General features: G+C 40.8%; 8 non-coding genes across 8 annotated transcripts; 5 read left to right on the forward strand and 3 right to left on the reverse strand.

The window, feature by feature from the left end:
- Nucleotides 1-3,668: 3,668 nt before the first annotated feature.
- trnan-guu (transfer RNA asparagine (anticodon GUU)) lies at nt 3,669-3,742 on the forward strand. The gene has a single exon. It is a non-coding gene; the product is annotated as a tRNA-Asn (tRNA).
- Nucleotides 3,743-4,891: 1,149 nt separating this feature from the next.
- On the reverse strand, nt 4,892-4,963 carry trnar-ucu (transfer RNA arginine (anticodon UCU)). Its single transcript has one exon. It is a non-coding gene; the product is annotated as a tRNA-Arg (tRNA).
- Nucleotides 4,964-5,129: 166 nt separating this feature from the next.
- Nucleotides 5,130-5,217, forward strand: trnay-gua (transfer RNA tyrosine (anticodon GUA)). Its single transcript is given in 2 exon segments — nt 5,130-5,166; nt 5,182-5,217. It is a non-coding gene; the product is annotated as a tRNA-Tyr (tRNA).
- Nucleotides 5,218-9,029: 3,812 nt separating this feature from the next.
- Nucleotides 9,030-9,101, reverse strand: trnaa-ugc (transfer RNA alanine (anticodon UGC)). Its single transcript has one exon. It is a non-coding gene; the product is annotated as a tRNA-Ala (tRNA).
- Nucleotides 9,102-10,890: 1,789 nt separating this feature from the next.
- trnat-cgu (transfer RNA threonine (anticodon CGU)) lies at nt 10,891-10,962 on the forward strand. The gene has a single exon. It is a non-coding gene; the product is annotated as a tRNA-Thr (tRNA).
- Nucleotides 10,963-15,207: 4,245 nt separating this feature from the next.
- On the forward strand, nt 15,208-15,280 carry trnaa-agc (transfer RNA alanine (anticodon AGC)). Its single transcript has one exon. It is a non-coding gene; the product is annotated as a tRNA-Ala (tRNA).
- A 3,666-nt stretch (nt 15,281-18,946) lies between these two features.
- On the reverse strand, nt 18,947-19,019 carry trnat-ugu (transfer RNA threonine (anticodon UGU)). Its single transcript has one exon. It is a non-coding gene; the product is annotated as a tRNA-Thr (tRNA).
- A 2,088-nt stretch (nt 19,020-21,107) lies between these two features.
- trnaa-agc (transfer RNA alanine (anticodon AGC)) lies at nt 21,108-21,180 on the forward strand. Its single transcript has one exon. It is a non-coding gene; the product is annotated as a tRNA-Ala (tRNA).
- Nucleotides 21,181-23,848: the final 2,668 nt, after the last annotated feature.

The following is a 23,848-nucleotide window of genomic DNA, read 5'->3' on the forward strand; positions in this document are numbered from 1 at the left end:
GAAATTACACAATCTCTACAGAGCCACCTTAGCTTAGTTGGCTGACTGACTATATAATGTCTGAATAATTTGAGAAGCCAGCTTTTACCCACATTGTATGTCAAAATAGCTTAAATTAAACATGGGTTGGAATCCCCGCTCCAAAAGCCAGACAACTTAACCTTAATTTACTACATTGTGCCACAAAGAACCTCAGCTGTAAAACACATTTGCAGCATTTTCCCAATATGGTTTCATAGAACCTGCTCACCTTTTTAGCAGCTTGGATCAACATGGACTCCATTGACTGGAGAAGTGCAAAGGCCCTCTTCATGGAGATATCATTGGGAGACACATCTGCAGTTCAAATAAATTCAGTTAGTATCCGTAAGTAGCTCTATAAAGATTCTGTCACTAATGTTCTTACCTCTAATCATTCTCCTCTGCAGCGCATCATCATGTCTTTCATTTGTGCCGCCAACTGGCAAACTCAAGCCTGAGGACAATGCAACTGCGGTTAATCAAATGTTCTGCTGTTTGACACCACATATCATGAACTTGCTAAATTTCATTCAGTAATTGAGTAATTTACCCTACTCTTTACATTCGCTATACTCCACTACATATTTGAATACAAGCTTCAAACAGAAGAACTGTAACAACCTTTGTTAATCCAAACAGTCAGCACACAAACAACAAAGACCCAAACAGCTGCCATCACTCCAGTCACCAGAGAAACTGGTTCCTGTGCTACATGCCAGGTAAAAACCATCATGCAGGTAGCACAGCTGTTGCTGATCAGCTCTGATTGGCTCTCTCTGCAGAGTCAGTGCTAGTTGAGATTCAGCCCATGAAAAATGGGAATTTGGAAGCAAGGGACATGTACAGACTATATTGTAAAGAAAGTCAGGAAGTTGTGTTTTTTACAAGAAAGAAAGTCAATGATGTTTGTCTGAACACTGTTAAACTTTTTTTTGTAAATTTGCGTTAACTTACTGGCAACGTGCTGTAACTTCCTGATTACAGTATCATAACTGTACATGTTTTTTACAGTATAATACCCTTACTGTAACTTAGTTTTACAGTAGTAAAAATACCCTTAGTTTTACTGTTTAAAGAACTCCACAGTGGGAAAGCCCCAGGGATTGATTAAATTCGTTAAGAAATATTGTAAGGAGAGGCTGTCTTGGTTGACATACCTCTTTAACATTGCGTGGAGGTCTGTGGCAGTGCCTAAGGAGTGGCAGACCAGGGTGGTTGCTCCCCTCTTCAAGAAGAATGGCATCTGCCCATTACAGGAGTATCACTATGCGCAGGCTCCTTGGTAAACTCTACTCCAAGGTCCATTACACCATGGAACCTTTAGAAGTGTGCAGGGGTATGCTAGGCAGTTTCTTTCATGATATCCACATGTGTGCTATTGAAGGCACACAACAATCACAACAAGGATTAAAAAGCAACAATTATTGGCCAACTTAAGTCATTTAGTTAGCTAAGCATCCAGAGGATGTGGAAAAAAAGCAAGTCAAGAACAGGTTTTGAAGGACTTGCCACAGACAGTGAATACAGCAGTAGATATGTCTGCTATGTACAAACACATGGTAACTTTACATCTGTTGACAATAAAGATGCTCACAAAATGCTGCACTTACAATTGCGTTTCTTGTGCACATTCATGTCCTCTTAATTACAAAGAACTGCTAAGTTCTTTATTCCCAATATCATGGGAAATATCATGTCTCAGAAAAACAGTAGCTGTCAGAAGTGGGATTTGAATCCACGCCTCCAGTGGAGACAGTGACCTGAACGCAGCGCCTTGGACCGCTCGGCCATCCTGACTGATCCAACAAACGCAGTAGGACCTGTCTCAAAAATTATAATTTAATATAGTAAATTAAAGATGTCATGATATAGTAGGTTCTCAGTCATCCATGTCATAGTTAACAAGGAAGGTTTCTCAACTGTCAGTCCAAATATATGGGCGTTCATGGAGACATGGAAGAAAGTCACCAGGGTGGCAATGTGCTTGACAAAGGCAATACATTGCGCGGGATGTGAAGGCAATGTGCAATACAGGCCAAATCCTATGGTGGGAATCAATATCCACTAATGTTTCTGTCAACAATGTCCACCTGAATCCAGAAATGTCCCTGCCAGATGGGAAATAGACCTGACAATTGGATCAACATTGTGCAATTATCTTCAAAATGTCCAACTGAGTCCACAGATATACCTGCCAGATGGGAAATAAACTGATAACTGTCTTTGTGGTCTAAATGTGTCAAATATTGACGTACAATGTCCACATTGAGTCCAGATGTGTCCGTTTTGGTTCCTGATCCATGCTATTACCCAAAGTTCACAACTGGGCCAAGGGCAACTGGACTTGGTAAAAGGTTCTCCGCAGAAGTTTTGTCTCTCATCCAAGAGACTTCTTTAGTTGTTTTTTTTACACAGAAAGGGTTGGACACAGTGCCCACTCCCCCACCCATATCTGACAATTGAAAGCTGTGGGGAAGGGGGGTTCCAAAGCTAATAGACCATCAACAAGCAGTTCTGATGCACTATGCTGGCCCATTCAGGATGAGCACTGTATACTCTGACTCTATTGCCCCTTATCAGATTAAAGCTGTTAAACCTAAGGCAGACCCCTGGCTAAATGACACCACAAGGGCCCTTAGGCAACACTGCAGACAAGCTGAACAAAGATGGAAAGACAATCTACATGTGACACTGGGTGTATTAAGGGACAGTCTATCACATACCAGAATGCTGTGAAGGTGGTGAAGATGCAGCATCTCTCTTCTGTCATAGCTAGCAATTGCCACAAACCTAGATTGTTATTTAATACTATTAACTCCGTCATAAATCCATGCACCTCTGCTCCAACAGATGTGTCAATTAGTACATGTGAGAAATGTCTTGGTTATTTTATTGACAAAGTAGCATCTATCTGGGCAATTACCAGTGCTAATTTTAAGGTCTTTTTATCTGCTTCTCCTACACACTCAGCTGTGTTTGAGGAATTTAAGCCTGTGTTGAGGTTGTACAACACATGAAACCTGCCAACTGTCCCTTAGACGTTGTCCCTGCCAGAATCGTGAAGGAGGTTTTTAATAGCACCATTGGGGCGAGTCTTCTCACTCTTTTAAGTAAATTGCTAAGCCTGTACTTTGTTACTTTTACTTGAGTAAAGAAGTTAAATCAGTACTTCTACTTTTACCAGAGTATTTGTTAACACAATTATATGTACTTCTACTTGAGTACGGGCAGTGAGTACTTTTGCCATCTCTGATGGTGGTTGGTATGCAGGTCACTTGATGTAATACAAGCAAATACATAAGGCCCCACCCAACAGTTTTGTGATACGTGGCGTGCAACTGTATGTCAATGATCAAGCTTGCTGCTGTGACCAAGAAACCACCAGCAAAATGACTGATACATCATCAGTTCCGGAATTTTCTGGATGCCAAATATTTGAAATCAAAGTCAGAATCCAAGTGACATGTAAGAACAGTACAATGCACGTCCAGCTTCTACATTTCCGCATGAGTCAGCTTCCTCAATTTCTGAGTAACAGGAAAATAGCCTGATAAGCATACATGTGCAGCTCAACCTCAAAAAGCCATAAAGCAAATGTTTGTGGCTTAAAGATCGAGCTCCCGCTCATAAAATGTCCAACAAGCGCAGTCTCTGTGGCGCAATAGGTCAGCGCAGTCGGCTGTTAACCGAAAGGATGGTGGTTCAAGTCCACCCAGGGACGTTTGTAGCTGCCAAAGGAGAAAAGAGGGAAAGGAGTGCCGGACCTGTTATTGTTTTTAGGGAGCAGATTTACAGCTATACACTTTGTGGCTCACACAGTGGCTAACCTTTGTTGCCATCAAAGATACTATTTGGACCTCCAGAAACTTGCTGGTAAGAAACCACATGCAGATCCCCCCGTGGCTGTGATCAGGACGGCTGCAGTATCTAAGTAGTATGTGTTTTATGATTGTACTTTTGTTTTTGAATGGTACATGAACATATTTTGAAGAGTGGTTTTATATGCTGCGAATTTTGGCAAACTGTTTTGATCACTTGAGGTATTTCCGTGTAGTCTTTGGTCTTGGACAGTTACCTTGCAATCTAAAACTGTATATCCTATTGTCTCTAGAACAATAATTGGCAGTTGGAGGAGTAATGGCTCTTTACAGTGAATATGCAAAAGAAGATGTTCACATATTCAGCCCAGGTAAATGCTCAGCCCATATTCACACAGACCTAAACCTACTCACTTAATGCTGGTTACAATATTCTAATAATAAACAATGCCAGAGAAAAATGAAAAAGTGTGATAATTTTTTTTAATAAAGTATTAGCAGTTTTTAATAAAGTATTGGCTTTTTACTTGCAAAGGTTTTTTTTCCATAACATTAACAAGCATATCGTTAGTTACGGTCCCTGCTTCTGTCACGATGTGGAGAGTTGATACTTGCAGGTAGTGTGGCCGAGTGGTCTAAGGCGCTGGATTAAGGCTTAAGGCTCTCTGGAGGCGTGGGTTCAAATCCCACCACTGCCATTTGCAAATGTTACATTGCTGGAAGGTAACCAATGTGATGTCTTACAGCTGTGGCATTTGGCCTGAACTTGGTGAAGTAACTAGAATCATCCATCAATCACCTTGCTGAGATTGTTCCTTGTTAACCTGAGGTTGAACGATTGGTGAAACCTTCCTTTCCAGCACTTTGGAATAGAAAATCAACAAATAATTGTGATAATTAATCGTGATCTCCATATTGATCAAAGTAATTGTCGTTATCATTTTGGCCATAATCATGCGTCTCAAAGAGATTTTATCAAACCAGGTTGGGCAAGTAACCTTTCTGCTGACTTCTTGTAAAAAAAGAAAGTACCACAACCCAAAAACAGTTACTGCGATGGCTGGGAATCGAACCCAGGTCAACTGCTTAGAAGGCAGCTATGCTCACCACTATACCACCATCGCTGGGCAATACAATGTTCACTTCAAATCTTGCAACACATCTGGACATTGAGACTCAAAGTGTGCTCTATCACTGAGCTACAGCCCTTGATGAGTCAGAAATTCCCTCAAGGGGGTCCTGTGTTTCCACATTCACAAGAATGGAAAGTGCACAAGTATGTGCTAACTCCCTTCGATAGCTCAGTTGGTAGAGCGGAGGACTGTAGACGCATAAAGCTGAAATCCTTAGGTTGCTGGATCAAATCCAGCTCGAAGGATCTGTTTTTTCAAAAGTTTCCTTTAGGGGATCAATAAAGTATTTCTGATTCTGATGTAGAGACAGACAACCCAAAAGAATAATATTTCTTGCCGGGACATAACAAGAAACAAAAAAAGAGTTGCGGTAGACAGAGTTAAGCCCTGACAAGATAGAGAACTACAGACAAAAGTTGTGGAATAGTGCCAAGTGTGACCAGAAGAATTGAAAAAAACAACCATTTACTTTAAGGTTTGTACTATAAAGTACAAAAGTGGATGTGGCCTAAATGCTGGAATAGCGCCACCTATCGAATGATGTGCCAAATTTTAAACTTGGCCATTCCTCGTTAGTATAATGGACAGTATCTCCGCCTGTCACAATACTACAAGGACTCAAAAAGGGAATATTGTCAAGCGATGGAAAGAGTACAACTCCTGGACATGAACAACACGTCTCAAGGCGCAGCAGTGTGTCAAGTCTGGGCACCTTAGAATTCCTTTTATTGTCTTTGCAGATAATGTGGTTCTGTTGATCCACAGCGCCTTCTGGGGTGACTCATGAGGGGAAAGCGGGCCTTGGCTCAGGCTGTGTTCAGCATGGCTAAGACCCTAAATCAGGCTTCCAGTACCTATGGGATAATACAATATTGTTCACGAAGGCACAAGTGAGATTTTTTATGATGTGATGTGCCATTGGTTTGCTACCAACGCTAAGGTTGCCTTTCATTGTCGGCAGGATTTGGACCTTCGTGGGGAGACCCCAATGGATTTCTAGTCCAGTGCCTTAAACACTCGACCACAAAAACTCAAAAAGTGGTGATAAACAACTGCTTGGAAGGTAGCTATGCTCACTACTACACCACCATCACTAGACAATGTGATGTTCACTGCAAATCTTGCAACCTATCTGGGCATTGAGACTGATTTTTGCATTAATTAACATAAATGCAAGGAGTCACGACATCCCACAACACTGTGCTATACAAATTTGCACAAATCCTTTTCAACTGCTGAGTAAAGCAGGACATGGGTAAAGTGCACAGAGTTGTTAGACACTAGAGATGAGCCGGATACTCGGCAGAAATGAGTATCCGGTACAGATAAAGCACTTTTGCCAAATACAAGAATAATACGAGTAATACGAGTCCATATCTGTGCTCGGATTGTTAAAAAATCTGACTGACGTGTAGCTGACTGTGTCTGCGTTCTGTGATAGGCTAGTCACAGCACCCCTCCCCTACACTATTCTGTGATAGGCTAGTCACAGTACCCCTCCCCTACACACAAAAAGATTCCTTGTGTTGTCATGGAAATACTTTTCTAATCAGCAATAAATACAACAATTTCTGTTCAACCCGTTAATTGCATGCTTAAAATAACATACTGGTTAAAGCCCCGCCGATTTCCAGACAAACCAACCCACTTCCGAGTTAAACCCTGTCCACTTCCGGGTTAGGCCCCAGTCCGAGTACAGATACAGATACAGATAATGCTGTACTCGCTCATCCCTTCCAGGTACTTTAAGATCAAAGGGTAAGATCTGTAAATGTCTCTGATAAATTGCAATTCTATTCTCCCACACAGTATTATATTATTTATGTTAACAATACATTGCAGTTCTAGTGTTATTTGTGGTCGGTTCTGCTTTTATTTTGAAAAGCGCCATTTTCTTCTTCTTGTATTTTGTTTGACGCTACACTTCCGGTCATACTCTCTTCACAATGTGTTGCTCACGCATTGTCAGAGTGGTAAAAACTTGTAAGTTATTAATCATTCATCCGTTTGAATTTTGTAAAGAAAAGGTTCGCATTGTGATTTACTTTATTATTCTTGTTGTTCGCACATGGTATTTCTAAGAGCTCCAACTGTGAGAATGTGTCAAGCTAGAGAGCATGCAAGTTAATGGAGGGAAACTCGTTGATTAGCGCCCTCGGAGAGCGGAATAAGGTACGATTAATATGTGAATATGAGTACTATTTTAATTGTTTGTGAATCAACATTGAAACATTTTGTACTTATGTTTTCTGTAGTTTTTCACGGTGTTCATGAAACAAATGGTGCCTGGTGCTCCTTAAGAAGAAGAATTAAAGTGACACCCGTTTGAAACTCTCTGCGTCTGAGTCCATAAATCCGAGGGGCCGCTACAAGATCTTCAATCTTCTGAGGTATGATCCCATCCAGAACCGTGCCATAACTGCAGTCTTAGGATTTCTGGATGGGGCCGTGGCTGCTGTTATGTGTATAGCTGTAAAACTGCTCCCCTTTCCCTCCTTTCTCCTTTGGCTTCTTTGTCACTCTTCTTTGCACTCGGTCCCTTGGACCCCCACAGGAAATAAAAAATTGCTCGTTCCAGGTGTAAAATCCCTTTTTTGGGTGGGATTCTTGTCAGTTGATCTGCGAGTTTATGTGAATGTTTTGCAAAATCTAAAGAAATACCCTCCAGGGGGTCCTGTGTTATCATATAAATATAAATGGAAAGTGCGTACATATGTATTAGGTCCCTTCGATAGCTCAGTTGGTAGAGCGGAGCCCTTGTTTTAAAACACCAGCCAATCACAAGTGTTACATGTGACTAATCAATGTGTGAGTAATCAGGAAGCTCACATAAAAGATAGTGGCAAGGAGCAACCATATCTACCAAATGTTTAACTTTACAACCCATGAGCTGTTGGTACCTTGGTGGCCGCGGGTTCCCAAACCTTCCCTCAAAATGTCAATCACACATCTTCTGCCCCTGAGTATTATGGTAGAGCAGAGTGGTGCAGCGGAAGCGTGCTGGGCCCATAACCCAGAGGTCGATGGATCGAAACCATCCTCTGCTAATTGTATCAGCATTACTTCTATTTCCTGTGTGTTAATGTTTAACGAAGCATCTGTTGCTGCATCTGTCTGAAGTGAAATGTCTCCACTTGCTGAAAAATAAACTTAATTGCATGTCAATTATATTTCATCCACGAATATGCAAACTACAGTGCTAATACCTGCTGTAACACCCATAAAAACTGTAGCGTAATACAATAAATAAACTACGTTTAAAGTGCTTGTAGTGCTATCTGATAGTCTGAGGTATAAAAGGGACACCGTTTAGTTTGTGTCAAATGCACTCTACCACTGAAAAACATCCCCTGAAGATTTTCAGATTTTTTTTACTTTTTTCCAAGATACTAAGACTTATCTTTATTAATCCTTTTGGGATGACTCACCGCGAAGAAATTGAAATATTACGGAATAAAAGAAGAAACCTGGGTAAAACATGTAATGGTATTGTTGTATATGGCTTCAAAACCTGTAAATGCAACTGCGGTGGCTGGAAATCAAACCTGGGCAAAATACTTGCACTGCTACGATATAAATCATAGTTGAAAAGTAAAACACCTGTTGCCTTTCTGCTGCTTTCTGCTCTGTTGGTAAACTTTTCAATTGGTTAGTAGTAGTTACCAGACACGGGCAAAGTGCAAACCGTAGTGCGCTCCCTGTGTCTGTGGATCCTCATGGAGGCAGCTTGATTGATTGATAAAGTCCCTTATTTGTACCTTAAAAGAGATCTAATATTTTATCAAATCAGTGGGGCAAGTAACCTTTCTGGCTAATCTTGACAAATAAAGCAAGTAACCACACAATGAAAGCTACTGCGATGGCTGGGAATCAAACCCAGGTTAACTACTTGGAAGGTAGCTATGCTCATCACTATACCATCACTGGACAATGCAAATCTTGGCCAGTGAGACTGATTTTTGCATTAATTACCATGAACACAAGGAGATTGCCTTTTAATACTTTTCTCTTTCAGAATAAGAGCTTTTTGCAGCTCTTTGACAGACTGGAGACCTGTTGGAGATGCCGGGGATTGAACCCGGGGCCTCATACATGCAAAGCATGCGCTCTACCACTGAGCTACATCCCCTGAATGTTTTTGGCTTTTTTTTACTTTTTGTGAGATCATCATTAATAAGAGAAGACACCTGGGTGAAATATGTAATATTTATGTTGTATATGGTTTCAAAACATGGCGGTGGCTGAAAAGTGAGCCTTGGGAAAATGCTTGCACTGCTATGGTGTAAATCTAGTCGAAAAGTAACACATCTGTTGCCCTTCTGCTGGACAACACAACACTCACTGCAAATCTTGTAACACATCTGGGCATTGAGAAATGCACTGGTGGAGACGGGTGGCTTCCAGTAGCTATGAGATAACACAATATTGTTCATGAAGCCACAAACTATGTAGGGTGTTGTTTTAATGCCCCGGATCCCTAACAGGGAGTCTACCTCCTTCAATGTTCAGTTAGTTTTCTGATCGGTTAAGATTTCTGTGGGGACCCCTACCCGGGAAAAATGTTGAAGTAAACTATTGGCCATTTGTCTAGCCTTGGTGTTTCTGAGGGAGAAAGCCTCTGGGTAACGTGTTGCATAATCACAAATCACTACGATGTAGTGGTGACCTGCCCTACTCCTACTGTTAAGGAGTTTAGATCGGTGGTTGGAGTCACCTGCTAGACACCCTCTGCTACAATTCTCCATGTCTTTTCTCTCTCTGTCTGTCTGTCACCCCAACCAGTTGAGGCAGACGCCCCCCCACCCTCTTAAAGAAGCCTTTCCTTGTCTCAGAAATAACCACAGAATCACAACTTCCATGCTTGTGCCAGTATTCAACCACCTGAAAGTCGCTGTATTTCCAGTATCAGTTGTGTTTTTTTGTTTTTAAAACACCTGCCCCTGAACTCACGACCTTCAGATTATGAGACTGACACCCTGCCTACTGCGCCAACGAGGCACTCTCAATGGTTGGGAAAATTCCGTAAAATTTGGTCTTCAATCTTAATAAAAACAATGTATGTGGAGACCTAAGCACTCCACATACTTTGCCAAACTTTGCGTAGGAATCGGCGTACGCCCGTCCTACGCCGGTTTTAGGTCGTATGCACGTTACATAAATGAGGGCCAATGTGAGCACAAATAAAAGTTCTTGAAGAAAGGTTTGTACTTGTGGACGTTCTAGTTTTTTTCCCAATTCTTCTGGTCACACTTGGCACTATTTCACATCTTTTGTCTGTAGTTCTCTATTCTTTCAGGGCTTAACTCTGTCTCCCCCGCCTCTTTTTTTTGTTTCTTGTTATGTCTTGGCAAGAAGTATTATGCTTTTGTGTCGTCTGTCCATCCGTCAGGCCAAAGAAACAGATACCAGCATGTAACTTTGCAAATCAGTGGCTCACCCTGGCCGCCATCAAAGATGCCATTTGGACTTCCAGAAACTTTCTGGTAAGAAAGCACATGCAGATCCCATTCCCTCAAAACGTGAATCACAGATTTTCCAGCACCTGGACTTGATCAGACTGGGAATATGCCAAAGAAGATGTTCACAAGTTCAGCCGAGGTAAATACTCGGCCCACATTCACACAGACCTAAAACTACTCATTTAATGCTGGTTACAATTTTCTAAAATAAACAATGTCAGAGAAAAATTGCAAAGAGTGAAGGGTGTTGATAACATTTTTTAACAAGGTATTGGCTCATTATTGCTTCAGTAGACTGCTTCAAGATTCTTCGAGGTAAGCAGGAAGCTCACATAAATGATAGTTGCAAGGTCTACCAAATGTTTAACTTTGCAACCCGAAAGCTGGTGGAACCTTGGTTGCCACTGGCCCTCAAAATGTAAATCCCAGAATTTTCCTTCCCCTGAGTATAGACAGCAGAGCAGAGTGGCGCAGCGGAAGCGTGCTTGGGTCGTAACCTAGAGGTTGATGGATCAAAACCATCCTCTGCTGATGCAGGTCCCTAGATGTTATACAGGCAAATACTTAAGACCCTGACAGATTGTAGCTGAACTTCCTTGATGGAAAATTGCTAGAACTCTGTGTTTCATGGCTCGTTGGTCTGTGGGTATGATTTTCGCGTTGGGTCCAATAGGTCGCTAATGAGACGACTTTGCATGAATCAAATAATCTGGTTTATTTATTGAGTGTGATGGAAAAGAGTGTCATCGGCGTGGCAAATTCATCACGATTTTACTATCACTTTTTACTGACAAAATCAAGTCTGTGTTTTGGTAAAAATATTTTGTATCAAATGAGATCAGGAAACTGACTCATTCAGTGGAGACGTGAAAAGACCCCATGACAATCTACCTGACCATAGTCTTTCAAGTCAGTGACAAATCCAAGCTGCATTTCCTTTTTCCCAAAATTCAAGTTCCAATGTTGGTAAAATGTTTTGCTTCAAAAGTAGTCTTTCGTCCAATGTAATCAGAAAGCTCAATCTGGCAGTGGAGCCATAAAAACACCAAACTACTTAACATTTGCCTTTCTAGTCACTGACTGATCACACGTACTTGATGGAAAATTGGTAATTGCTAATTGCTGAAAGTGGTTTTACGTGGCTCGTTGGTCTAGGGCAGGGGTCGGCAACCTTTACCACTCAAAGAGCCATTTGGACACGTTTCACACAGAAAAGAAAGCACTGGGAGCCACAAAACCCTTTTGAAATTTTAAATTAAATAACACTGTATATAACTTTTTTTTGCCTTTGTGCTATGTATAAACAAACTATACTGTGTTACAATTATGAAATCAATGAACAACTGCAGGGGAAATGAATTTCTGCATACAACAAAACATTTTTAACTCCCAAAAAAAGACGTTGTGTTGAACGTTAAATAAAACACTCAATGTCTGTTTGAGTCCTTGTAGTAATGAAACAAAACACCGAACTTAAATTATCCACTGGCAGTAAACAAAAATGCCGTCCTCTCTCTGCGTGCCGTCATCCTTTTACCGGCGCCGTGCAGTCAGCCGTCAACCTGAATAATAAAATGTCTATTTCACTGAACAATGAAAAAATGTGAATATTTGCAAAATAATAGGCAATTAAAATACCGATCATACTTGGTCAATGTGATTTCTGCTCCTGAACCTCAGCGCACAGCGTCTGCACATCGGGGCTGTACGCGGTCACCTTCATCTTCACACAGGACTGTAAGCTGTCATCTGTGAGGCGTGGGCGGTGTTTGTTTTTAACAAAGTTCATGTTGGAGAACACCTGCTCGCATACATATGTGGATCCAAAGATCGACAGGACTCCAAGTGCATACTTTTTCATGTTGACATAAATGTCGGGGATTGCATTCCAGGTTTCAAACACAAGTTGGTCTGGTTTGGGGAGGTTTTCAATATCACGCCATTTGTGATTCTGAGCAAGAACAGCCTTCTGACGTGAAACATCTTCAAGGTCCGCTGTCAAGCGCTTGAACTTAGACACCCACATTTCTTTGTCGGCTATGTCTGCCAGTTCCATCTCAAGATCAGGTGGACTCACCCCTGGAAATGCTGTCATATTCAACAGGGATGGATCGAGGCTTAGGGGAGTGACAGGGAAGGATAATGTGGGTTTTTCCTCTCTGAACTCACTGAATCGTTTCCCGAACGATGTTTGCATTGCGATGACTGCAGAATGTAAAAATTCTAAATTGATCATGTGAGCTTCTCTGAACTCTCTCAAACTGGGGAAGTGTGACAGTGTGCCTTTCTGTATATCTCTGGCAAGCACCGTCAACTTGCGCTCGAATGCCAAAACCTCCTCCAACATGTGCCGGGCTGTGCGTCCTTTACCCTGAAGAGCTGTGTTCAGGTGCGATGTCATGTCTACCAAGAAGTGAAGCTTTTCGAGCCACACTGGCTGTTCTAGCTCAGGAAATGTGAGCCCTTTGCTGCCCAGGAAGGTTTTCACTTCCTCCAGACATGCCACAAAGCGTTTCAGCGCCTCGCCTGTGGGCAGCCACCGGACTTTGTTGTGCAGCAGGAGATCAGAATACGTGCTTTCCAGCTCGTCCAGTAACGAACGGAACTGACGGGGATTTACACCTTTCGCCATTATTTTGCTCACAATCTGAATGACAACATTCATGACTTCTGTGCATTCCGGAAGAAATGTTTGAGCACACAGTGCTTCTTGGTGCAGGAGGCAATGAAAAGTCAGCAACTTTCTGTCCAGCGACCTCTGCAGGAAAGCCACAAAGCCGTCATGCGCTCCTGTCATACTCTGTGCTCCGTCTGCACCACTGACACCAGGTGGGTGGTATTGATTCCTTTTGATCTTAAACAATTCAAGACAGCCTCACAAACGTCCTTCCCCCCCGTGTTTGGCCTTTTAGTGGTATCAAGTTTACATACCGGCAGAACAGCGCTATATCACCTTCGTCTTTAGATTCATCACAAGCAATTGATTGAATTGAAATTGAATTGAAATTGAGTAGGCCACAGCTGAATTGATGTCTTTAATTTGCTGTCTGGTGATGTCTTCTGCCATTTTTATGGTTCTGTCTTTGACAGTCTTTGCAGAGAGGGACATATCCCTGATTTTCTGCACAATTTCATTCTTGTTTTTAAAGTCCTTGAACAGTACATTCTGAAATCTTAATGAAAGATTCTTTTTCTATATTCTCCATCTGTAAATGGCTTCCCGTGCCTCACTAGTTCCTGAGCGGCAACAAAACTAGCATATGTACTTGAACTTCATCCACTTCTTGAAGTGATTTTTGCTCTGATCAGTCCTCTGTGTCAGTTCCAAAACAGCTTTTTTTCTCTCATCTCCAACCGGATATTTCTGAGCAAAGGCTGCGTGTTTATTCTGGAAATGTCTTGTGACATTTGACTTTTTGTTGTTAGCTAGTTTGTCATTACATTTTAGGCACACTGGTAAACCAGTCTCGTCAGCAGTGAAAGCAAATGAATCTGCCCACGTAGCATTGAACGTCCTGTTTGCATCACATACTTTTCTTTTCTTTGAATTCTCCATAGTTGGCCTACCTGGGGTCAAAAAGTTTTTAAAAAAAACACTCACTGGCGGGTGTCGCACATTGTGACGTGTATTAAGAGCGACAACAACAACAAAATAATAATATTTAAATATTTAAATATTTTAGAAGTTACAAGATCGCCATAATCTTCCTAGAATTACATTTTGAACATGAACAAACTAAAATAAAATACATTTTAATTAAATACTCATTAATTATTTTCAAAAGCTGAGGAGGAGCATCAAAGAGCCGCATGCGGTTCCTGAGCCGCGGGTTGCCGACCCTTGGTCTATGGGTATGATTCTCCCTTAGGGTGCGATAGGTCCTGGATGAGACCACTTTGCATAGTGGAAGCATGGATTGAATAATCTGGTTTATTTATTGAGTGTGATGGAAAAGAGTGTCATTGCCCCCGCAAATTCATCACGATTTTACTATCACTTTTTACTGACAAAATCAAGTGTGTGTTTTGGTAAAAAAAATTGTATCAAATGTTTCCTGTTGTCAAATGATATTGGAAAGCTGAATCGGGCCGTGGAGCCATGAAAAGACCCCATGCCAATCTACCTGACCATAGTCTTTCAAGTCAGTGACAAATCCAAGCTGCATTTCCTTTTTCAAGCTGCATTTCCTTTTTACCAATATTCAATTTCCAATTATGGCAAAAGTAGTCTGTCGTCCAATAGATGGTGGAAACTAGGCTTTTCTGCTGTCACTTCTGACCGAAAAATTCAAGTTCAAATGTTGTGATTCTTCTTGTTTTACAACAACAACTACAAATTTGGACTTTATGACATACTACACTTTACGACATACTACACTACGACTTTTTAGGAATATTTTGACATACTATACAAAGACTTTTTATGACTTTCTATGAATTTTTTGACAACTATACTATACATTTAAAAAAAATATTTTGACATACTACAGTATGACATTTTATGGTTTTTTCGACATACTAAACAATGACTTTATGAATATTTCAACATACTATGACTTTTTAAGACTTTTTAAGAATTCTTTGACATAGTATGACTTTTTATGATTTTTTTGACATATTATACTATGACTTTTTATGACCTTTCATGAATTTTTGTCATACTATACTATGACTTTTATGACTTTTTTGACATACCAAACTAAAAAATTTTTTGACACGCTATACCATGACTTTTCAAGAATTTTTGACATACTATACCATGACTCTTTTTGAAAAGGGGAATTAGCTCAAATGGTAGAGCGCTTGCTTAGCATGCGAGAGGTAGCGGGATCAATGCCCGCATTCTCCAGAGGACTTTAGACTCTTCTTGTTTTACAACAAGAACTATAAATCTGGACTTGTTACGACATACTACACTACGACTTTTTAGGAATATTTCGACATACTACAGTATGACTTTTTTATGTTTTTTTCGACATACTAAACAATGATGTATATGAATATTTCGACATACTATGACTTTTTACGACTTCATAATTTTTTTTGAGATACTATGACTGTTTATGACTTTTTTATGATTTTTTTTTACATAGAATCAAGTCAAGAATCAAGAGCTTTATTTGCCAGTTATGTTTTCACACATAGGAACTCTTGTGCGGTTATTGCTCAGAAAGTCAAGTCAAGTTTAAAAGACACACAAAGCATTTACATTATAAATGAATAACATTGCACAAAACCATTAAAAAGTACAAATAAAAGTAAATAAAATTGCATTCCTAAACTTGCCAAAAATATATTTGCATATTGCCATTTGCCCCTTATAAAATATTAAAATGCACAATTATTATTAAATAAATAAAGAAGATGCACAGGTATATTGCACATGTGTGTTAAATTACACAGACCCTAAGCAGAATAGTTCATTTAGTTTTGGCCAAAAGTCTCACTGCGGCTGGAAAGAAGCTCTTGTAAAAAAGTAACTCAACTCAAATGTTCTCTTTGTAATAAAGATTATATGTACAATTTTTGTGTACGAGCAGGGGGTGAGCTGGATGTGATGTGTCCCTAATAATTCTCTCTGCTCTTTTCTGGCAGCGCTTTGTGTAGATTGTGTCCATGGAGTGGAGTTCTGTTCTAATAATCCTCTCTGCAGTCTTTACGACTCTTTGCAGAGCCTTCCTCTCTGTCTGGGTGGTGTTTCCATACCAAACAGTGATGCCGGTGGTGAGGATGCTCTCTATCAGTCCGTTGTAGACGAGGGTGAGAGGGCAACAGTGCAGACCAGCTTTTCTAAGCAGCCTGATGAAGTACAATCTCTGCTGGGCTTTCTTCACGGTGGCAACAGTGTTCGCAGTCCAGTTCAGATCCGATGTTGCCTGTAGTCCCAGGAATTTGTAGCTGTCAGCCCTCTCCACCTCAGTCCCCTTGACGATAAGGGGCTGCAAGGGAGGTGGGGTTCTCCTGAAATCCATAATTACTTCTCTTGTCTTATCTGCGTTAAGGCATAAGTTGTTCAACTCACCATAGACACAAATGTCGTTTACCACACTCCTGTAACCCGACTCATCCCCCCCTTAATGAGACCCAGGATAGTAGAATCATCTGCATACTTAGGAATGATGGTGTTATCCTGGGTGGGAACACAGTCGTATGTATACAGGTTGAATAGTGTAGAACTAAGGCAACAGCCTTGTGGTGACCCTGTGCTGGCGATGAGCTCCGCGGACACCCTCTTTCCCATCCTCACCACCTGTGGTCTTTCAATCAGGAAATCCAGGATCCAGTTACAGGTGGGAGTCGGGACGCCGAGGTCTGTCAGCTTCTCAATCAGCCTACCCGGGTGGATGGTGTTAAAAGCCAAACTGTAATCTAGAAACAGCATTCTGACATATGTTCCTCTGCTGTCCAAAAGTATACTATGACTTATGAATTTTTCGACATACTACACTATGACTTTTATGAATATTTCTACATACTATACTATGACTTTTTATTCATTTTTCATCATACTATACTTTGACTTTTTATGAATTCTTCAACATACTATACTCTGACTTTTTATGACATTTTATGAATATTTTGTCATACTGTAATATGAGTTTTACGAATTTTTGACATATTATACTGTGACTTTTATGATTTTTTTACATACTATTAGGGATGAGCGAGTACAGCATTATCCGTATCTGTATCTGTTTACGACATGAATTATCTGTATACGTACTCGGACTGGGGGTTCTTTTTTATTTTCACAGGTTTGTGTGAGTGTGTGTGTGTCTGTGAGTGAGTAAGAGATACAGAGAGAGAGAGAGAGAGAGAAAGAGAGAGAAACAGAGAGAGAGAGAGGGGGGCGGGGGGTTGAAAAAAAAAAAAAAAACTCAGACGGCAGAGATGCAACGCGAGTCCCATTCTACCAAGCACTATGTCTGAACAATCCCCACGGTTACCAGAAGTCTCCTGGTTACTAGGTACTAGTTTGAACCGAAGTATAAAACAAACCTGAAGCTGAAGAAACCCTAAATGTTAACGGAAAAGCCCCGCGAACCTGAGGAGAGAGACGTTCACTTCTCTGTGTCCTGAGAGTGTGTGAGCAGGGCCGGGGGGACACAACAACAGGAGGAATCTGTGTGTAGGGAGGGCGCTGGGACTAGCCTATCACAGAATAGTGTAGGGGAGGGGCGCTGGGACTAGCCTATCACAGAATAGTGTAGGGGAGGGGCGCTGGGACTAGCCTATCACAGAATAGTGTAGGGGAGGGATGCTGGGACTAGCCTATCACAGAATAGTGTAGGGGAGGGACGCTGGGACTAGCCTATCACAGAATAGTGTAGGGGAGGGGCGCTGGGACTAGCCTATCACAGAATAGTGTAGGGGAGGGGCGCTGGGACTAACCTATCACAGAATAGTGTAGGGGAGGGGCGCTGGGACTAGCCTATCACAGAATAGTGTAGGGGAGAGGCGCTGTGACTAGCACTGTGACTAGCCTATCACAGAATGGAGACACAGTCAGTGGAGACGTATTCAATCCGAGCACGGATATTGACTCGCATTACTCGTATGATACTTGTACTCGGCAAAAGTGCTTTATCCGTACCGGATACTCGTTTCAGCCGAGTATTCGGCTCATCCCTACTGCCAGGTACTTATACCTCTTTTGCAGACTATCTACTGGATAGGATTGATCCGCCAAGCCTAAGCGAGCAAACCCGTTACTCCCAATACTGCCAGTCAGTATACTGTATGTTTAGCTTATACAAGGTAAAAGACAAATTAAGACTTAACAAGGGTTGATACTCGTGGAGCTGTGGCTTAGTTGGTTAAATTGCCTGTCTAGTAAACAGGAGATCCTCGGTTCAAATCTTAGCAGCACCTTGTTGGTACAGAGATTACCTCTGATGGCGTCTGGATGTGTGGCTATATTGGAGGAACTTGGTGTAAACAACTGAACAGAGTATTGTGCACTTTGGATACTTTATGTAAATGTAGCCATATCTTAACCACAGAAAAGCATCCAAAATGCAAAGGCATATAGGGAAGCACGATATTTTGAGAAATTACAGTTTATTGGCGGTGCAGACCTTTACGAGTTGGGTCCCCTATTCTTTTATCCATAACAACCAGGTGATTCTTCCTTCAGTTGCATATCCCGATATAGTCAACTAATATCAAATAACCAATGTATTAATTTTTATTACAGCAGCATTGAAGACGTTAAAATCAGGCAGTCAGCGCCCAAAGTGCCTTAGCCGTTAAAGTTCATGTTTACCTCAGTCAGCATCACATGCACCTGAAACCCCACCCGACAGTGTCACAGGGTACTGATGTACACCTGGGCCACGTTCAGCCCCAACAAAACAAGGTTTAAAAGCATTAAAAAATGTGTTTAATCCATTTTGCTTTTGATATTTATTTGCCCTCAACAGGCCACAACTGGGCAAAATGAAATGCTTGTTAATCACTACAGCAAAAACAAATACATAAACTCTTTGTAGTGCACATACTGTAAGAGATAATCAGGCATTGCTGGGATTTGGACCCAGGATCTCCTGTTTACAAGACAGGCGCTTTAACCACTAAGCTACAGCGCCTGTGACAGGTTTGCCTGTCATGCAAGAATACAATGAGCTAGTGAACAGGGTTCCAGCCATCCATCTGCGTCCACCAGCTCCAGCAGGGGACTGGACAAAATTCCCTTTTCCGAGCAACTGGGGGATCCTGAGGCGTTCCCAGGCCAGGTTGGAGATATAATCCCTCCACCTAGTCCTGGGTCTTCCCCGGGGCCTCCTCCCAGCTGGACGTGCCTGGACCACCTCCCTAGGGAGGTCCCCAGGAGGCATCTTGACCTGGTCACCAGCTCATTTTTGTATTGCAGCACATCCAGCTGCTAGAGCTTCTCAACAATCTGGAAGAGTTCCATGTTGGAGGGAACAGTGGACGTCAGAAGCGGCCAAAATGCGTTTCCTCAGGAGGAGGCTGGCATCTCTAACCCAATGGATGGTGGGGGCTTTGAGTAGAGCCGCTGCTCCTTTGCAATGAAAGGAGCCAGTTGAGGTGGTTAGGGCGCCGGGTAAGGATGCTTCCGGGGGGCCTCTGTAGAGAGCTGGTCCAGGCACGTCCAGCTGGGAGGAGGCCTCGGGGAAGACCCAGAACTAGGTGGAGAGAGTACATCTCCAACCTGGCCTGGGAACGCCTCGGGATCCCCCAGTCGGAGCTGGTTGATGTGGCTCGGCAAAGGAAAGTTTGAGGTCCCCTGCTGGAGCTGCTGGACAAAGATGGAGGGAACCCTTTTCACTAGCTCATTGTATTCTTGCAAGACAGGGTTATCTGTAGAAGGCGCTGTAGCTTACTGGTTAAAGCGCCTGTCTTGTAAACAGGAGATCCTGTGTCCAATTCCCAGCAGTGCCTGGTTCTCACTCAATTGATTCTACATGGTTGCCAATACTAATCATGTGCAACCAAGTTATTGTCTGATTTTCTAGAGCACTAAAGTTACATGTGAAGTTATTTTGTACCATAACATTACATGTGTCCATGTAAAGCGAATAAAAGCCTTTTGTTGGAGGTGTTTTTTCAACTTTAGTGTGAAGATTATAAAGTTTTTATTATCATGAATTTCAGTCTTACCTTGGAAGCTTAGGGCTCCTGCACACTGCCTGCATGGCGTGAGCGTGTCAGCTGAGGTTAGATTGCCTACCGTATTGGTCAATACTGTTAACATGGGAGAAATAAAAACAGACACGCCACACAGCAAATGCTATGTTGACTGTTGAGGAGGACTAAACTAGGACTCTGTTTTAAGCTTTTCAGGGCTTTCCATGAAACATGGCCTGCCTGGAGGGAGTGGTTAAGGACCTTTGTGATAAGGGGACTTATGGCATGGAGGTTGGATTTTACCAGGGCTTTGTTACCATTTTTTCTATTTTTGTTATTTCCACTCTTTACTCTAACCCCAACCGGCCCGTCAGACACCTCCCAAGAGCCTGGGTCTGTCCGAGGTTTCTGCCTAAAAGGAAGTTTTTCCTCACCACTGTCGCACTGTGGCTTGCTCTGGAGGAAACTGCTAGACCTGTTGGGTCCTTGTAAATTCTGGAGTGTGGTCTAGACCTCCTCTATCTGTAAAGTGTCTCAAGATAACTCTTGTTATGAATTGATACTATAAATAAAATTGAAGTGAATTGTTATGGTACAAATAAGGGAGCATATCAATCAATCAAGCTGCCTCCACGAGGATATACAGGAACAGGCAGTGCACTACAATTTGCACTTTGCCCGTGTCTGGTAACTACTACTAACCAATTGAAAAGTTTATGAACATTGGTCCAAACAGGTAAAACACTGCTTTTCAGGCTGTCGTGGCCGAGTGTTTTATTTTTTACTTTTTATGAATTTTTTGACATTCTATACTGACTTTTATGAATTTTTTGAAATACTATTCTATGACTGTTTATGATTTTTTTGACTTTTTATGAATTTTTTGACAACTGTACTATGAATTTTTATACATTTTTTGACATACTATACTATGACTTTTATGAATTTTCGACATATTATACTATGACTTTTATGAATATTTTGACATACTAAACTATGACTTTTTATGAATTTTTTGACATACTATGGCTTTTTACGACTTTTTGTGAATTTTTGACATACTTTACTATAATTTTTCTTTAAAAGGGGAATTAGCTCAAATGGTAGAGCGCTTGCTTAGCATGCGAGAGGTAGCGGGATCAACACCCGCATTCTCCAGAGGACTTTAGATTCTTCTTGCTTTACAACAAGAACTATAAATCTGGACTTGTCACGACATACTACACTATGACTTTATGAATTTTTTGACATACTATAAAATGACTTTTTATGACATTTTATGAATAGTTTTTCATACGATACTATGACTTTTGTGAATTTTTGACACAGTCTACTATGACTTTAAAAAAAAAAAAATTGACATACTATGACCATGACTATGACTTTTTATGACTATTTCTGAATAATTTGACAAATTATACTATGACTTTTTGAATTTTCGACACATTATACTATGACTTTTATGATTTTTTTGTCATACTAAACTATGACTTTTAGGAACTTTCGACATGTTATACTACGACTTTTTATGACTTTTTATGAATTTTTAAACATACTACACTATGACTTTTATGACTTTTTTAAACATACTATGACTTTTTTTGAAAAGGGGAATTAGTAGTAGAGCGCTTGCTTAGCATGCGAGAGGTAGCGGGATCAATGCCCGCATTCTCCAGAGGACTTTAGATTCTTCTTGTTTTACAACAAGAACTATAAATTTGGACTTGTTACGACATACTACACTACGACTTTTTAGGAATATTTCGACATACTATACTATGACTTTTTATGAATTTTTTGACAACTATACTATTAATTTTTATAAATATTTTGACATACTACAGTATGACTGTTTATGATTTTATTGACTTTTTATGAATTTTTGACATAGTATACTATGACTTTTTATGATTTTTTATGAATTTTTGACATACTATACTATGACTTTTTATAAATATTTCAACAAATTATAGTATGACTATTTAGGAATTTGTCAACATACTATGACTTTTATGAATTTTCGACACATTATACTATGACTTTTAATGAACATTTTGAGGTACTATACTATGAGTTACTACGAGGCTTTGAAGACTAAAATTAATTTGTGGATGAAAATATATTTCAAACTGAATCATTGTTTTTTTTTACACACACACACACGCACACACACTTTATGAATAAACCTCAGATAGTTCAACCTGTTTTATTAGGAAGTGGTTTTACACAAATTCAAAATAAAACATTCATGCAACAAAACTTAAATAAGGTGCTCGGGTTTTAAAACGGACGCAAACAGAAAAATAAAAACAAAACTGAGTTCTTCTGTTCTCCAACAAGAAATAAGGACGAATAAAAGCATCTGTCTCTGTCTTCATGATGTCGGGTTGGTCCTCTGATCTGTCCCCGTCTTCTCCAGATGGATCTGTCCCCGTCTTCTCCCGGAAGACAGATTTATTATTTCAGTTTAATTATTAGGAATCAAAGTCTCCGTGTGTTGGTCCTTTGATCTGTCCCCGTCTTCTCCCTCTGATCTGTCCCCGTCTTCTCCCTCTGATCTGTCCCCGTCTTCTCCATTTGATCTCTCCCCGTCTTCTCCCACATATCTGTCCCCGTCTTTTCCCTCTGTTATGTCCCCGTCTTCACCCACGGATCTGTCCCCATCTTCTCCCTCTGATATGTCCCAGTCTTCTCCCACGGATCTGTCCCTGTCTTCTCCCTCTGATCTGTCCCCATCTTCTGCCACAGATCTGTCCCCGTCTTCTCCCTCTGATTTTCCTTCTTAAATCTTCTTGGGTTTTTCACAACATTTTTAAAGCTTTTTTTTTTTTTTACACGTCACATTTGTTGACATTCGACATTTTTGTCTCTTTTTTACACTTAAAAAAAAAATTCTCATACAGCGGGGGTAAGTTAAAATTTCAATTCTGCTGAATGAATGATATAATTTGGACATTAAGACGTTTTGTTTCATGAGACAAGTACTGACTGTGATTGGCTGGGGAATTTGGTGAAAAACTATTTCTGTTTTTTAAATCCTGGGGTTGTACAAAACGGAAATAAAGGTTAGGTTCTTTGTTGCATCCAGTCTGTTATGTATAACAGATAAAAAAGCGCAAATTGACATCATTCCATCCAATACGGGCAAGACGGGGTTGACAGATAGATTTTATAATCCTTACAGATAAACAGTCATCGTAGCTCTTTGCAGGATTTCCGCAAAGTTTACCGAGATTGAACTGGGCCGTATAGTGGCGATTATACAAAAAAGAGAGAAGTACTTCCACTCGTTGTTACCTGTCGTTGCTATGGGTAACAAGAGTTCACATTCACACGTTTCCTTAGGGGCCCGTAGTGGATGAAATGGTAAAACATTTGGCCCTGGATGCATAGAATGCCTGCCATATTGAGCGACAAAAAAAAGGTCCTGAAAAAAGGTTCTTTAACTCTACCTCCCTCACCTCTTTTTTTTGTTTCTTGTTATGTCTTGGCAAGATGTCTTATGCTTTTGGGTTGTCTGTCCATCTCTACATCAGAATCAGAAATTCTTTATTGATCCCCGAAGAGAAACTCTGAAAATGAGGACTCGGCCAAAAAGCAAATCCCACCAAAAATAGTTTATAATTAATCCTTTTGGGATGACTCACCGCAAAGAAATTGAAATATTACGGAATAAAAGAAGAAAACTGGGTAAAACATGTAATGTTAATGTTGTATAAGGCTTTAAAACCTTTAAATGCAACTGCGGTGGCTGGAAATCAAACCTGGGCAAAATGATTGCACTGCTGCAATATAAATCATAGTCAAAAAGTAACACACCTGTTTC

Source organism: Etheostoma spectabile, unplaced genomic scaffold, assembly GCF_008692095.1.
Source record: "Etheostoma spectabile isolate EspeVRDwgs_2016 unplaced genomic scaffold, UIUC_Espe_1.0 scaffold00018988, whole genome shotgun sequence".
Lineage (NCBI taxonomy): Eukaryota > Metazoa > Chordata > Actinopteri > Perciformes > Percidae > Etheostoma > Etheostoma spectabile.